Source organism: Leopardus geoffroyi, chromosome D1 (genome assembly GCF_018350155.1).
Source record: "Leopardus geoffroyi isolate Oge1 chromosome D1, O.geoffroyi_Oge1_pat1.0, whole genome shotgun sequence".
Taxonomy (NCBI): domain Eukaryota; kingdom Metazoa; phylum Chordata; class Mammalia; order Carnivora; family Felidae; genus Leopardus; species Leopardus geoffroyi.
The window spans coordinates 110,168,254-110,182,604 of NC_059329.1; the positions used below are offsets into that span (position 1 = coordinate 110,168,254).

The window sequence follows — 14,351 nt, forward strand, 5'->3', positions numbered from 1 at the left end:
AAACTTCATGTCTCTCTCTCTCTCTCTCTCTCTCTCTCGTGAGTGCTCCTATTGATCCAACATTGATTAAGTTAGATCTTACTTGAGGAATTTTAAGACTATAAAGGCTGATTTTTATAGTAGTTAACTATTTTTTAACACCTTGTCTTTAGGCTAAAGTGTAGAACTTATTTTTGTTTTGCAGTTGTTGGTCATAGAGGATAAAGTTTGAAAGAGACAAATGACAGGTTTACTTATTTGGCTTAGTGATTAAAATTTGCATGGTCTTGTATAATATATATTTGTCAAATTGAATGGAATTATCTAGTACATTGATTATAGTGTTTTTAAATGTTACTTCCATGTTGTTTTAGGGGACAAAACCTAAATAGGCATCCCTCTGTGATGTACCTTCAAAGTAGCCTCTTGAGAGAGAGAACAGAATACCAGTATTAAAAGCCTGAGTCTAGACTCATTTTGGAATGACTTTTTTGTATTTTGGACCTTTTACCTATCTTTAAGAAAAAAAAGTTGTATTTTTATTAGTAAGAATACTGTTAATAGTAATGATCTAACAATAGATCATATCAGTGCTTTTTGCTGATGATATAGCTATTTCTCAAGTGCATAGGCTGAATTTGCTAAGTTTTGATTATGTTTGTATCCTCTTTGTCATTTTTTAAAGTCAGAAACAGCTCGTTTAAAAAATAATGGCATGCCTTTTGCCAATCTATTTACTATTACATGTGGAAGAGAAATTGTACCTTTGAAGATGGTGTGTATGTGGTACATTTGGGATATTCGCTCTACTTTCTGGAGCGAGAATGCTTGTTTTGCAGAGTAGGAAATGACAAGGGTGGGCGAACAATGTTTGAGTATTCCTAAGCAAGACATTGTTTTGTTTTGTTTTTTAATGAGAAGATTAGTAGTTTTGTGTATAGATTCCTAGAACAAAGCCAGATAGATCTCTAAGGCAAATTGATACACTTGAAAGGGTAGTCCAGTGAGAGGGATGGAAGCTTCAGTGTTGGCGATGGGTGGGTATTTGGTTGTCCTGAGGTAAAGAGGATTTATTTCTGTGTTTCTGGTAAATTTAGATGGAGAACCTTATTGAGAAATATTGACAAGTACTGAAGATGGAACTTTTTTTTTTTCCCATTTGATTTCACGAGCCAAAGTGTTGGAGCAGTTTTGGATGTTTGTTACTGTCCGTGTATATTTAAGTATTTATTTGTAGGGAACGTTCAGTATAATACCTTACAGTTTCTTAATCTAAAATGTTAAGTTAAATCCTTAGCAGTTATAATGATCTTTCAGGTTTCTAAAATCATACCAATCCAGAGCAATCCTTATTATTGCATAGAAAATCAAGGGCAAAATAATGTGCATTTAAATGCTTAAGATTTCTATGCTATGTAGTATCACTTTAACATGGGACTTTTTCCACTTTTATTGGAAGAGATGGCCCTTGTTAAATATTTTAATACACTGGATTATGATATGTGCCTTCAACGTGTATAATATTTTGTACACATTGTTACATTTAGTATGGAAAAAATTCATTAGCTTCTGCCAAAGGCAATTGTAGAAACAAACGGACACCTAAATCATTGTAAAAGAAAGTGAAGACAGTATACTTCCTGGTAAAAGAAATTATGTAACCTGAATATTTTTCCTCCTGAATTCGCCTAAGTCTAGTAGTGTTATCTGAAGAAGGAGTTGTCGATTTACTTGAGAATTCACTTTGCTTGTCAATCTTGATGATGACATTAAGAGATATTCTAAAGGATGTTCTTATACTATTGGATGTTCAGTACTGTTAATGTTCCCAACATACAGTTTTCTTCGAAACAGCTAAATCATTTATCTTTTGTAAGAAACTGGGGGCACTGAAGCCCTAGTGATATTCTCACCATTCTTTGGGTTACCCTTAAAAATTGTCTTCCCAGATTCAGCAGCAGTTACCAGATCATCCCTTTTGCAAACAGTCCTACTCTGAATGAGTGGTCTTTCTGACCACACTAAGGTCTATTCTGACCAAGAATGGACTAGGCAAAATAAAATCCTAGTTTTAAGCCATTTTTTTTCCTAGCATGAAAGTATCGTACTGTTAACAACTGGAAAAAAATTAAGACGATCTAAATTGTTGAATTTGCTTACTTATAATTATTTCATTAGACTTAACCTTCAACTGTGTTGGTGGAGGAGTACATTGTTCCGAGTGTTGCAGCCTCCTTACTGATGATGTAGGAAAAACTTGTTGCCCATTTTTTGGGTGATTCAAAATGCAAATAATGAGGGAGCTAATTCTTTATTCTTATGCATCAGTCTTCCACAGTAAGCTATATTTTAGGGACACATAATGAGGACTGTATTTAAGCCCTATCACTTTCTCTTGTTTTATTTTGCTGAGCACTAATCAGTACCATACTTGTTTGTTTGTGCATCTCTCTCCTTTGGAGTATATGCTCCTTGAGAGTTGAGACTTTCTTTTTGTTTATGGTATATACTGGATGCTTCAAATAGTGCCTTACACATAGAAAGTGCTCAATAAGTAGCCTCAAAAAAAAGAGAAAGTACTCTGTCTACAACACAGAAAGGGCTCAATAAGTATTTGTTGATGTTGTTGAAAGCCCTGATAAATACTTTTCTTTGCTACCAATTTCTTGAGTGCTAGGAATAAGCCACTGGAATGGAGGAGAATTTGGTGACTGGGGATGAGCCAAATACCTGGGTATGTCTTGCAGTGTACATAGAACCAGAAGCTACTTTTGAGAGAGAGAATGAGTGGTAGAGGGATAGAGAGAATCCCAAGCAGGCTCCACGCTGAGCATGGACGTGAGGCTCAATCTCACAACCATGAGATCATGACCTAAGCTGATATCAAGAGTGAGATGCTTAATCAACTGAGCCACCCAGGCGTCTCGAACCAGAAGCTTTAAGCTATGACGATATATATACAGATATAATATGTAGACATATACGTATATATGTATATGTATATATATGTAATATATGTATATATATTGTATATGCTTAGCACACATCCCAGATGAACATATTTACATATTTATAGTGTTTGGGCCATTACAAATGAAAAAATGTTAACTTTAAAAGCTCATTCTGAATTTTAAGTTCTCCTACCTCTAATCCTGTCCTAAATCTTCTATTTCAAGGTTTTAGCTGGCTTTTAGATAGCCTTAAAGTTGCAAAGTTGCAAGTGATGGTGTTTGTGTTATTCTCAAGTTTTCGTTTTGATCATTAAGCCAAAGAATTGATATATTTACTGTATACCATACAGAGAGACATGGCATTATTTTATGTCCTGCAAAATTTTTCTTCTTGGGGGTGCCTGGGTGGGTCAGTCAGTTAAGCATCCAACTCTTGATTTTGGCTCAAGTCACGATCTCATGGATCATGAGATCAAGCCCCATGTCAGGCTCTGTGCATGGAGCCTGCTTGTGATTCTCTCTCTCCCTCTGCCCCTCCCCTGCTTGCTCGCTCTCTCTCTCAAAATAAATAAACGTTAAAAAAAATTTTTTTTTCTTCTTGGGAAGTGGACATCCTTGACTGTAGTTTTCATTAATTTGCTCTGTGTAATCTCATTTTTGGAATAATCCTATATTGTTGTTTTGTGCTTTTATGTCAACAAATGTTAGAATTCAGTAAGCATTTATGAGCCACATACTAGGCTGAGTTCTTTCATATACATTACCTTATTTAATTCTCAAAACTGCCTATAAGGTAGATGGTATAGTTTTAAACTTTTTTTTTTTTTTTTTTTTAAATGGAAATGGAACCTTTAGCCTGTGACTTGGCCAAGATCACAAAGTTGGTGAGGAATGGAACCAGACCTTGAACCCCATGTTTCTTGTGTCACACCTTGTCATCTTTCTAGCAGTGTTATCTCATACAGAAAACAAATGATAGCCACTCCTGTTGTAGAAAGTTGCAGACTAAGTACTTTCTCGTTTTTTGAAACTGCTTTTAAAATTTCTTCCCTCACAGATCCTAACATCCTAAATGAGATAGCTACAAATATTTGACAGTCAGTGTTTTATCATGTTTAGCTAAAGTTGGCACATTCTTTTTGAGAACTTTGAGCTTATTGCACTTGATCTATTAAAACAGCAGTATTTGTGCAGTTTGTGTGTATGTCAAGCCTTTTATTTATGCATGTCACTCATATCATTGTTTTCTGTTTTAAATTTTAGGTTCTTGGGGGTTTTCTCTATCTGTGAGTACTTGGTAAAAACTTAAACCATAAAGATAGAAGGCAGCAGATAGTGACCAAGCGAGTGGTTTTGGCAGATACAGTGGTGAAGGCCTCCTTCAGGTAGGTAGAGAGGAGGAGGGAAGAGGGTGGCCTTACAGGAGGTAAAGACAGCATAAGCTTTACTATGGAGTGGGACACTTATTAGGCCTATCCTGAGGATGCTCATTAGATTCATAGGACTAAAGTAGATTTGTTTTGGGAGGCACTGTTCATAATGTTGGGAACATACTTTAAACAATTATGAAGGCCAGGTATGGACCATGGAGAGCCATTGGAAGTTGTGGTTTGTTTTTAATCAAATAGCAATTTGATCAAAGTGGTGTTTTAGGAGTAATATTTTTGCAGTTTCAGGTCTGGTGTCCAAAAGAATATTGAAATAAGTTATCTCTTAAGGTGATAGGTATCTGAGCTCTAGGGCAGTGGTTCTCCAAGTGTGGTTCCCTCACTAGCAGCATCAGCATTATCTGGGTATCTGGGAACATGTTAGAAATGCAAATTTGGGGGACCCTGCTCTGTATTCACTGTATTAGAAACCCTGTGTTGGGGCCCAGCAATTTGTGCTTTAACGGGCCAGGTGATTCTGATACATGCAGAAGTTTGAGAACCACTGTTCTGGGGAATAGTTAATAGAAATAGAAAGGGAGGAAAAATGAAGGACTCACAAAACTTGGTGACTGATGGCTAGCAGCATGTTATGATGGAAAAAAGTGCTTGATTGGGGATCACAAGTGCTGAGTTTCAGTATCATCTTTTTTTTTTTTTTAATTTTTTTTTTTTTCAACGTTTATTTATTTTTGGGACAGAGAGAGACAGAGCATGAACGGGGGAGGGGCAGAGAGAGAGGGAGACACAGAATCGGAAACAGGCTCCAGGCTCTGAGCCATCAGCCCAGAGCCTGACGCGGGGCTCGAACTCACGGACCGCGAGATCGTGACCTGGCTGAAGTCGGACGCTTAACCGACTGCGCCACCCAGGCGCCCCAAGTTTCAGTATCATCTTAATCACCAGCTGTTTCGACAAGAAAACTGACCTGTCATAGAGGGAATTGTACTTAGGGATTTCCGAGGATTTGGGAGGCGAATGAAGAATTAAGGTGGACCCTGGGATTAAGTCTGGGTTATTAGAAAGATCAGGAAGGAGTTTTAAATTTTTTTAAAAATGTTTTTTTATGTTTATTCATTTTTGAAAGACAGAGAGAGACAGAGCACAAGCAGGGGTGGGGTGGTAAGAAAGGGGGACACAGAATCTAAAGCAGGCTCCAGGCTCTGAGCTGTCAGCACCAGGGCCCGACGTGGGGCTTGAACTCATGAACTGCGAGATCATGACCTGAGCCGAAGTCGGACGCTCAACCGACTGAGCCACCCAGGCGCCCCTTTAAATTTTTTTTAATGTGTATTTATTTTTGAGACAGAGAGAGACAGAGCATGAGTGGGGGAGGGTCAGAGAGAGAGGGAGACACAGAATCTGAAGCAGGCTCCAGGCTCTGAGCTGTCAGCACAGAGCCAGACACGGGGCTCGAACTCACAGACTGTGAGATCTTGACCTGAGCCGAAGTCGGAAGCTCAACCGACTGAGCCACCCAGGTGCCCCAAAGGAAGGAGTTTTGAAAGGGAGAGGAGAGAATACTGGGTAGATGTTTTAGAAAATTGGAACAGATTACTTAAAGCAAGGGTTCTCGACTGGGTGTGAGTTTGCCTCTTTGGGATATTTGGCAATATCAGGAGACATTTTTTTTTTTAATGTTTATTTATTTTTGAGAGAGACAGAGTGTGGGCAGGGGAGGGTCAGAGAGAGAGGGGGACACACAATCTGAAGCAGGCTCTAGGCTCCGAGGAGGTGTCAGCACAGAGCCTGACATGGGGCTTGAAACCATGAACTGTGAGATCATGACCTGAGCTGAAGTTGGATGCTTAACCAACTGAGCCACCCAGGTGCCCCTGGAGACATTTTTGATTGTCAGATTAGGGAAGTACTATTGGTATTCTAGTGAGTAGAGGCCAAGGATGCTGTTAAAATATCCTAAACGCACAGCTCAATCCCCCACAGAGGAGGGTTATCTAGTCCAGAATGTCAACATTGTGAGATTGAAAACCCTGATTTAAAGAGAAATATCCAGTAGATAGGTTCTGTGTTTCCATCCTGATTTTCTGCTGTTAATCTTAAGAGTTTTAAGTCTAACACAGAGCATTTCAAAAGCCTTCTCAAACTGCGTTTCCCTAGGGCTTTGCCCAAAGTAAGTATGAAGGGTTTTGTTGTCAATTGTCAAAAACTAAATGGTTATGGAAAATCCTCAACCCAGGTGCCAATTTAATACTCCTTTTAATTTATCTTGAAATCAGCTTATTTGGATAACCAAAGTAAGTAAGTATGCACTGTCTTGAGATCAATAATTAAGTTACAACAAGAAATTTCCTTTTGATATTCTCTTTGAAGGATAGAAAAATGAGATAAAAGCTGTGGTATTGATGTGAGCAAATATTGAAATATAATGAATTGCCCTGTAGCTCAATACCCTATGACCATTCTTAAGAAACAACTTCATGAGCTGGTTGTGGCCCTCAGTGTGAATTCAGGGTAGCTCCAACCTTAATCCATCTCTTTATATCCATGGATCATGGAAGCTAGGAACTCTTTCCTGTCAGGGCAGTAATCTGGCCAACACACTCTTGTTTCTGACAGTGACTTCAAGAGAATGTAGATTCATAAATACAGTGATCACTGTATAGTACTTTCATAGTTTCCAAAGTACTTCTCTGTTTCTTGTGTCTTTTGATCATCTTTGTCTTCTGATCATCATAATGCAGGGGGAGGGGGTTGCCAGAACTTGAGGATGGTGCTGCCATGTTGCACAATTCCCAAAGGTGCCATTCAGATATCTGAATCTATCTGAAAGGTGCCCTTGGAGTTGTGTGGTGAACAAAAAAAAAAAAAAAAAAAAAAAAATGGTGAGCCTTTTTGAGTGGATAAGATAAAGGAAAAGTCACCCTGTGTATTTAAAACAAGGTAGGAAAAAGTCCGATCTGATGGATAATAGTACACATTAATTGAGTGCATACTGTGTGCTTGGTGCTGCACTTTACACATATAACTGACTTAATTCTCAGCAACCCTTTGAGATAGGTTCTGTGATTCCCATTTTCTGGTTTGGAAACTGAGGCAAGTGCAATTAAGTAACTTGTCTGAGGTTAGGTTATCCAGCCAACAAGAGTAAGAGTCAGGATCCAAAGTGGGCAGTCTGGCCTACCAAGCCTTCTAAACTGTACTGCCTCTTTTTCTACTTTGTTGAAGGACAGTTTGTATATGTTTTGTTGCTGAACTTTGGGTGTTCCCCAGGTAATCTTTTCTCATTCAGGAGATTCATTCGCATAAATGTTTGTTCAGTGCTTTCACTGTGCCAGCTACTTGGGCCTTACTTTTTAGAACTTCCAAATACTGTGCTTTCAAATAGTGCTGATTGCTTTGAAGAAATTAAGAAGTTGATGAAATACAGTTGAGCCTGGGACAACATGGGGGCTAGGGGCAGTGACCCTCTGCACAGTTGAAAATCCATGTGTAACTTGTGACTCCCCAAACGCTTAAGTCGTAATAGCCTATTTTGACTGGAAGCCTTCCTGCAACATAGTCAATTAACATAAGTTTTATATGTTATATATATATATATGTTGTATTCTCTTTTTAAATGTTTATTTTGAGAGACAGTGTGCACACGCATGCATGTGAATATGAGCAGGAGTGGGGGCAGAGAGAGAGAATCCCAAGCAGACTCCATGCTACCAGTGCAGACCCTGATGCAGGGCTCAATCCCACGAACTGTGAGCTCATGACCTAAGCTGAAATTAAGACGCTCAATCAACTGAACCAACCACCCAGGCACCCCTGTTGTATTCTTATGATAAAGTAAGTTAGAGAAAATGTAAAGAAAAATCATAAGGAAGAGAAAATACATCTACAATACTGTGCTATGTTGATCAGAAAAAATCTGCATGTAGGTGAACCCATGCAGTTCAAACCCATGTCGTTCAAGGGTCATCTGTACTTATTAGGGTAAGGATTGCTCCTTGAGATTAGATGATCACTAAAGGCTCCCTGAGAAGATGGCATTTTGTGACTGAGACCTGAAGGATGTGTGGAGTCATTCTTGTGAAGTTCAAGGGCTTAGGGGACCAAATCTGTGTCAGAAGAGCTCTGGGTAGAGGGACCAGCTAATGTAAAATCCTGTGGTATGAATGAGAAAATATTATAACTTTGTATCAGACACCAAACAAAGACACTGGGATACAGTGATGAGCAAGACAGGCATGGTCCTTTTGTCATGAAGCTTACAGTCCGGTGGGGAAGTCAGTAATTAAATATTTCTGCTAGTAATGTCAATTATAGTTATGCAAAGGACTACAAAGGTAAATATAGGATGCAGTGAGAATATATAATAAGGTGACCTAATCTAAACTTCAGGAGTGGGAGGAGGCATCAGAGAACACTTTTCCTGAGAAAGCCTTTAAAACTGAGACCTGGGGGCTCCTGGATGGCTCAGTTGGGCATAAGCGCCCGACTTCAGTTCGGGTCATGATCTCGCGGTTCATGTGTTGGGCTCTCCTGTGTTGGGCTCTCCACTGTCAGCATGGAACCGGCTTTGGCTCCTTGGTCTCCCTCTTTCTCTGCCCCTACCTCCCCCCACCGCCCAAAAGTAAGTAAACTTAAAAAGTAAGACTGAGACCAGAAGGGTAAGAGGTAACCAGTCAAAAAGGAAGTCATTAGCATATGCAGAAACCCTGAGATTGGAAGGAATCTGATGTGTTTGAAGAACCTACCAACCAAGCAAGACCAAAAAGGCTAGTGTAGTGCAAAGAAGTAGATGGAGGAGAGAGTTAAAATCTTGACAAGATAGTCAGGGGTCAGGTCAAGTAAGGCTTTATCTTGAAGATGGTGGGAAGGCAGAAGTTTATCAGAGGACTAATATGGGTGGACTGATAAACAGCTGCAGGATAGGGAAGGGATCAGGGAGGGAGGGAGAATGGATTTGATGACGCCAAGTAGGAGGCTACTACAGTGGTTGAGGTAAGACGGCAATATAGTTGCGAATGTGGGCAGTGGAATTCGGGAGGCTATGGAATATTTAGAAAATAGAATCATAGGACTTTGGTTCCTTGGATACATGGGAGGGTGAGTTTAAGGGGGTACATGTAAACATGCCTCTCAAGGTTTTCTCATGTGAATGGCTTGTGGTGTAGTCCTTTTATCAAGATAGGGCACACTGAAGGAAGGGCAGGGCTGGAGATAGAAGGGAAGAACATAAGCTCAGTTTTGAGTAAGTTTGGATAGATTGAATGTGAGATACCTATGAGACATCTGGTAGAACTGTTGAGTAGGTAACTGGTTCTGGGCCACAGGAAGGGTTTATTGTGTCTCGTTGGCATAGGTATGGTCAATGAAGTTGGGTAGACGTGGAGTAAGCTTTCAAAGGTATTGCGGGGGGTAGGGGTGTGCAGAAAAGTATGAGGAAAATCAAGAGAGACTGGTATCTTGGAAGACAGGAAACTGTGGTACTGTTTATCAAGCACCGTGTTAAGCATTAGTGTATTTTTACTCACTTAATGCTCATAACTGAAGAAGGTGCTTTTATTTCAATTTTATAGGTCAGGAAAATGACAGAAGAAGGGGCTACATAAACATTTCATACTGAGAATGTAAAAAAAGAGGAGGGCAGTGGTCAGGTGAGGTGGATGCTACCCAGAGGCTGAGATTTTCATTGGATTTGGCAACATAGAGGTTAATGGTGACTAAACAGGGGTTTCAGTGGCATTTGGGAGCAGAACACATCAGATAAATGTTACATTAAACATCATGAAAGAAGAGACATTTAGAGACATTGGCTGTGAAGAGACAAGGGGAGCAGGTTGTAGCTACAAGTTAAAGTGTAGGATCCAGAGAAGGCTCTCTTAGGTTTTTGTGTGTTATATTTTAAGATGGAAGAGACCACTGCTTTTTTTTTTTTAATGGTGTTATCAACTATTACTCCTTTGTCTGTTATCCCTCATGTTTAATCAGTAGCTAAGACCCGATGAATTACTAGTATTCATTGTTAGATTGTTCCCACTGCCATTTAAATTAAAAAAAAAAAATTTTTTTTTTTAAATTTGTTTTAATGTTTATTTATTTTTGAGACAATGTGAGAGACAGAGTGCAAGCAGCAGAGGGACAGACAGAGGGAGACACAGAATTTGAGGCAGGCTCCAGGCTCCAAGCCATCAGCACAGAGCCCAACGCGGGGCCTGAACTCACGAACCATGAGATCATGACCTGAGCCTAAGTCAGACGCTTAACCGACTGAGCCACTCAGGAACCCCTAAATTAAAAAATTTTTAATTTTATTTACTATTTATTTATTTATTTATTTTTTATTTTTTTTTTTAAATTTTTTTTTTTTTTCAACGTTTATTTATTTTTGGGACAGAGAGAGACAGAGCATGAACGGGGGAGGGGCAGAGAGAGAGGGAGACACGGAATCGGAAACAGGCTCCAGGCTCTGAGCCATCAGCCCAGAGCCCGACGCGGGGCTCGAACTCACGGACCGCGAGATCGTGACCTGGCTGAAGTCGGACGCTTAACCGACTGCGCCACCCAGGCGCCCCTACTATTTATTTTTTAAGTAGACTTCACGCCCAATGAAGAGCTTGAATTCATGACTCTAAGGTTAAGAGTCAGATGCTCTACTGACTGAGCCAGCCAGCCAGGTGTCCCTCCGTCATTTCTTAATGTTTATGCTCCAAGGTTCTGATCGTGTTGTTCCTATTCTCTGTAGCTTTCCCATTCTGTAGTCACTGGTGGTATGGGAGGGACACTAGGCTTTGGTTCATGTGACCTGGCTTTGAATTTCAGCTTATTAAACTTACCTTTTTTTAACTTCATTTCTTTATTATTATTTTTATTTTTTGTTAAGTAAACTCTACCCCCCATGTGAGGCTTGAACTCAATGATCCTATGATCAAGAGTTGTATGCTCTACGACTGAGCCAGCCAAGCACCCCTGGGAACTTTAATTTTTCATGTGTGGAATTAGTGAAAATAAAACTTACTTTTTGGAAATTGTTTATAAGTGCTTGGTTAACTTAAGCGTTTGCCATTGTAGGCACAAACTCCTTAGCCTGATATTCAGGCCCTAATTGACTATAGTCTTATTAGCTACTCTTAACTTATATATGTTCCAGCCAAACCAAGCTACCTTCTTGTTTTTTTCCATACACTTGTGCTATATTGTCTCCCTGTCTCTACCCTAGTTCTCATTTTTTTTTTTTTTAAAGGTAAAGTTTATCCTTTTTCTCTTTCTTTCTGTCTGTCTTTCTTTCTTTCTAGAATCCTAAGCAGGCTCCATGCTCAGCATGGAACCCAATGCGGGACTCAGTCTCGACCCTGAAATCACGCCTGAGTTGAAATCAGGAGTCAGATACTTAACCGATGGAGCCACCCAGGTGCCCCTTTAGTTCTCATCTTCTAAAGGTCATTTGTGATACTGCTTCCTTAGTCCTGTGTGTAGAAGGAAACCTCTTTCTCGAATCCTCATAATTTTTTCCGTATCTCTCATGATGTCTAACTGCGTACAAGATAGAAATTTTTTTATGTTTACTTACTTTTGAGAGAGAGACAGAGACAGAGACAGCACAAGTTGGAGAGGGGCAGAGAGAGAGGGAGACATAGAATCTGAAGCAGGCTCTAGGTTCCGAGCTGTCAGCACAGAGCCCAACGCGGGGCTCGAACCCACAAACTGTGAGATGGTGATCTGAGCTGAAGTTGGTTGCTCAACCAACTGAGCCACCCAGGCGCCCCCAAGGTAGAAAATTTAATTATGTCTATATTGTATGCTCCATGAGGACAGGGCATGGTTTCCCTGGCATATACATAGCATAGTACTGTTTACATCATTAAGACTCATATTGCTGGTTGGTTAACTTTTTATGAAGACAAAGCATAATGTAATAAAATTAATCTATTCCATTCTGTGGTTGAGTGCTCACAGTTATGAGGAGGGTGATGTTTAGAACAGAATCAAAGAGAAGGGAGACAAGGAACAAGAATTTGCCATGTCTGATTGCTTCACTTGTTAGGGTCACTGGATAGAGAAAGAAGGAACACACTACTCATTTCTTAAGACCATCTGGTTACCCTTGCTCTTATACTGTGTTCACCAGGCTATTTTCATAATTAGTAAAGTTCCCCTGTTTGTTGATATTGGGAAATGGGTTTCCTAGATAATGGGCATGAGTATTCATAGTCATTGCCAGGCAGTGTGAAGAAGCTAATCGACAGTCTTTTTGTCTTGTAGAGTTGAGTAGTAGCCTACCAATATCCCTCCTTTGAACTTTGAAAGGAGACACAGCATTCGCTTAACAGTAATAGTGTCTACAAACATTCTTACGCGCAAAGGTTTGAACATGTTGTATAGAATGCCAAGGTACCATCCTTCAGACCCTTTTTGTAGGGAAGCATTTCTTTGACTAGATCTTCCTGTTATACATTCTCATAAAATATCTCTTATGCATAACACTTATCAAAATTGCGACTTTATGTTTACTTGAATTATTGTTTGTTTCCCTTTCAGATTGCAAGCCTCATTAAAGGCTACTACCATACCTTTTCTCACTGTTTTATCCCCATACTTAGTACGGTGTCTGGTCCACAGTAGGTGCTTGATAGATTTTTTTTTTTTTTTCTGTGAATGTGCATCTCTAAAATGCTCTCCCTCCCACCCCGTTCTGTCCTCCTGGTACGCTCCTAATTACCCACCAAAGGCCCCAGATAGTCTTCTCTGGAGTTCTCCTCAGTTACATTCCTGAGGCACATTACATGCATTTCTGTTGTGGGACCAGTCACTTTGGGTTGTAATTATTTGACAGTGAGTCTCTTTTCATCCAGCTAGAGTAGACTTCTTTAAGGCAAGGATCATGTCTTATATAAGTGTTCAGAAAAATGTCTGTTGAATTGGACAAAATTGCACTTCCTAAAGGTACATGAAATATTTATAACATAATAGCTGAACCCTAACAATGGAAAGAACCTTAGATTGGTAATCAGAAAGACTGTGGTAGTTATTCAGGCTTTACGTTATTCATCTGCGAGGTCTTTCTCAGTTCTAATTGTTTAAACTAGTTGTTTTCAAAGTGCTCCTGACCACATCATCTGGGAGCTTGTTAGAAATACATTCTCAGGTCCTACCCCAAACTTATTGAATCAGACACTCTGGGTTCAACAAGCCCACCAGGTGATTCTGGTAGATGGTAAAGTTTGAGAACCAGTGGAATTATTTTAGTTTGTTTTCTGCGTGTTCAAAAAAAAAATTATAGTTAGTTACTGTAATTGAAGCTTCATAGCTTAAAGTTATTTAAAAGAAATTTTTTTTAATGCTCACTTATTTTTGAGAAAGCGACAGAACATGAATGGGGGAGGGGCAAAGGGAGAAGGAGACACAGAATCTGAAGCAGGCTCCAGGCTCTGAGCTGTCAGCACAGAGCCGGATGCAGGGCTTAAACCCACAAACTCTGAGATCATGACCTGACCCAAAGTCAGATGCTCAACCAACCGAGCCACCCAGGTGCCCCTTAAAGTTATTTTTTTAAAAATAAGTTTAGGGGCGCCTGGGTGGCTCAGTCGGTTAAGCGTCCGACTTCAGCTCAGGTCACGATCTCACCGTCCGTGAGTTCGAACCCCGCGTCGGGCTCTGGGCTGATGGCTCAGAGCCTGGAGCCTGTTTCCGATTCTGTGTCTCCCTCTCTCTCTGCCCCTCCCCCGTTCATGCTCTGTCTCTCTCTGTCCCAAAAATAAATAAACGTTTAAAAAAAATAAATAAATAAATAAATAAATAAATAAATAAAATAAAAATAAAAATAAGTTTAAAAAGGGGCACCTGGGTGGCTCGGTCGGTTGAGCGTCCGACTTCGGCTCAGGTCACGATCTCACGGTCCGTGAGTTCGAGCCCCACGTCGGGCTCTGTGCTGACAGCTCAGAGCCTGGAGCCTGTTTCAGATTCTGTGTCTCCCTCTCTCTCTGCTCCTGCCCTGTTCATGCTCTGTCTGTCTCTGTCTCAAAAATAAATTAACTTAAAAAAA

The 14,351-nt window shown here is 40.1% G+C and overlaps 1 protein-coding gene across 3 annotated transcripts in view; it reads left to right on the forward strand.

The window, feature by feature from the left end:
* KDM2A (lysine demethylase 2A) overlaps nucleotides 1-14,351 on the forward strand; it is a 116,634-nt gene that overhangs the window by 4,329 nt on the left and 97,954 nt on the right. The window contains exon 2 of one of the 3 annotated variants that reach the window (XM_045486014.1): nucleotides 4,194-4,315. The exons of the other annotated variants lie outside the window; for them this stretch is intronic. The gene's annotated coding sequence lies outside the window, so the exon portion shown is untranslated. The remainder of the gene's footprint in view (nucleotides 1-4,193; nucleotides 4,316-14,351) is intronic. 3 annotated transcript variants of the gene reach the window in all.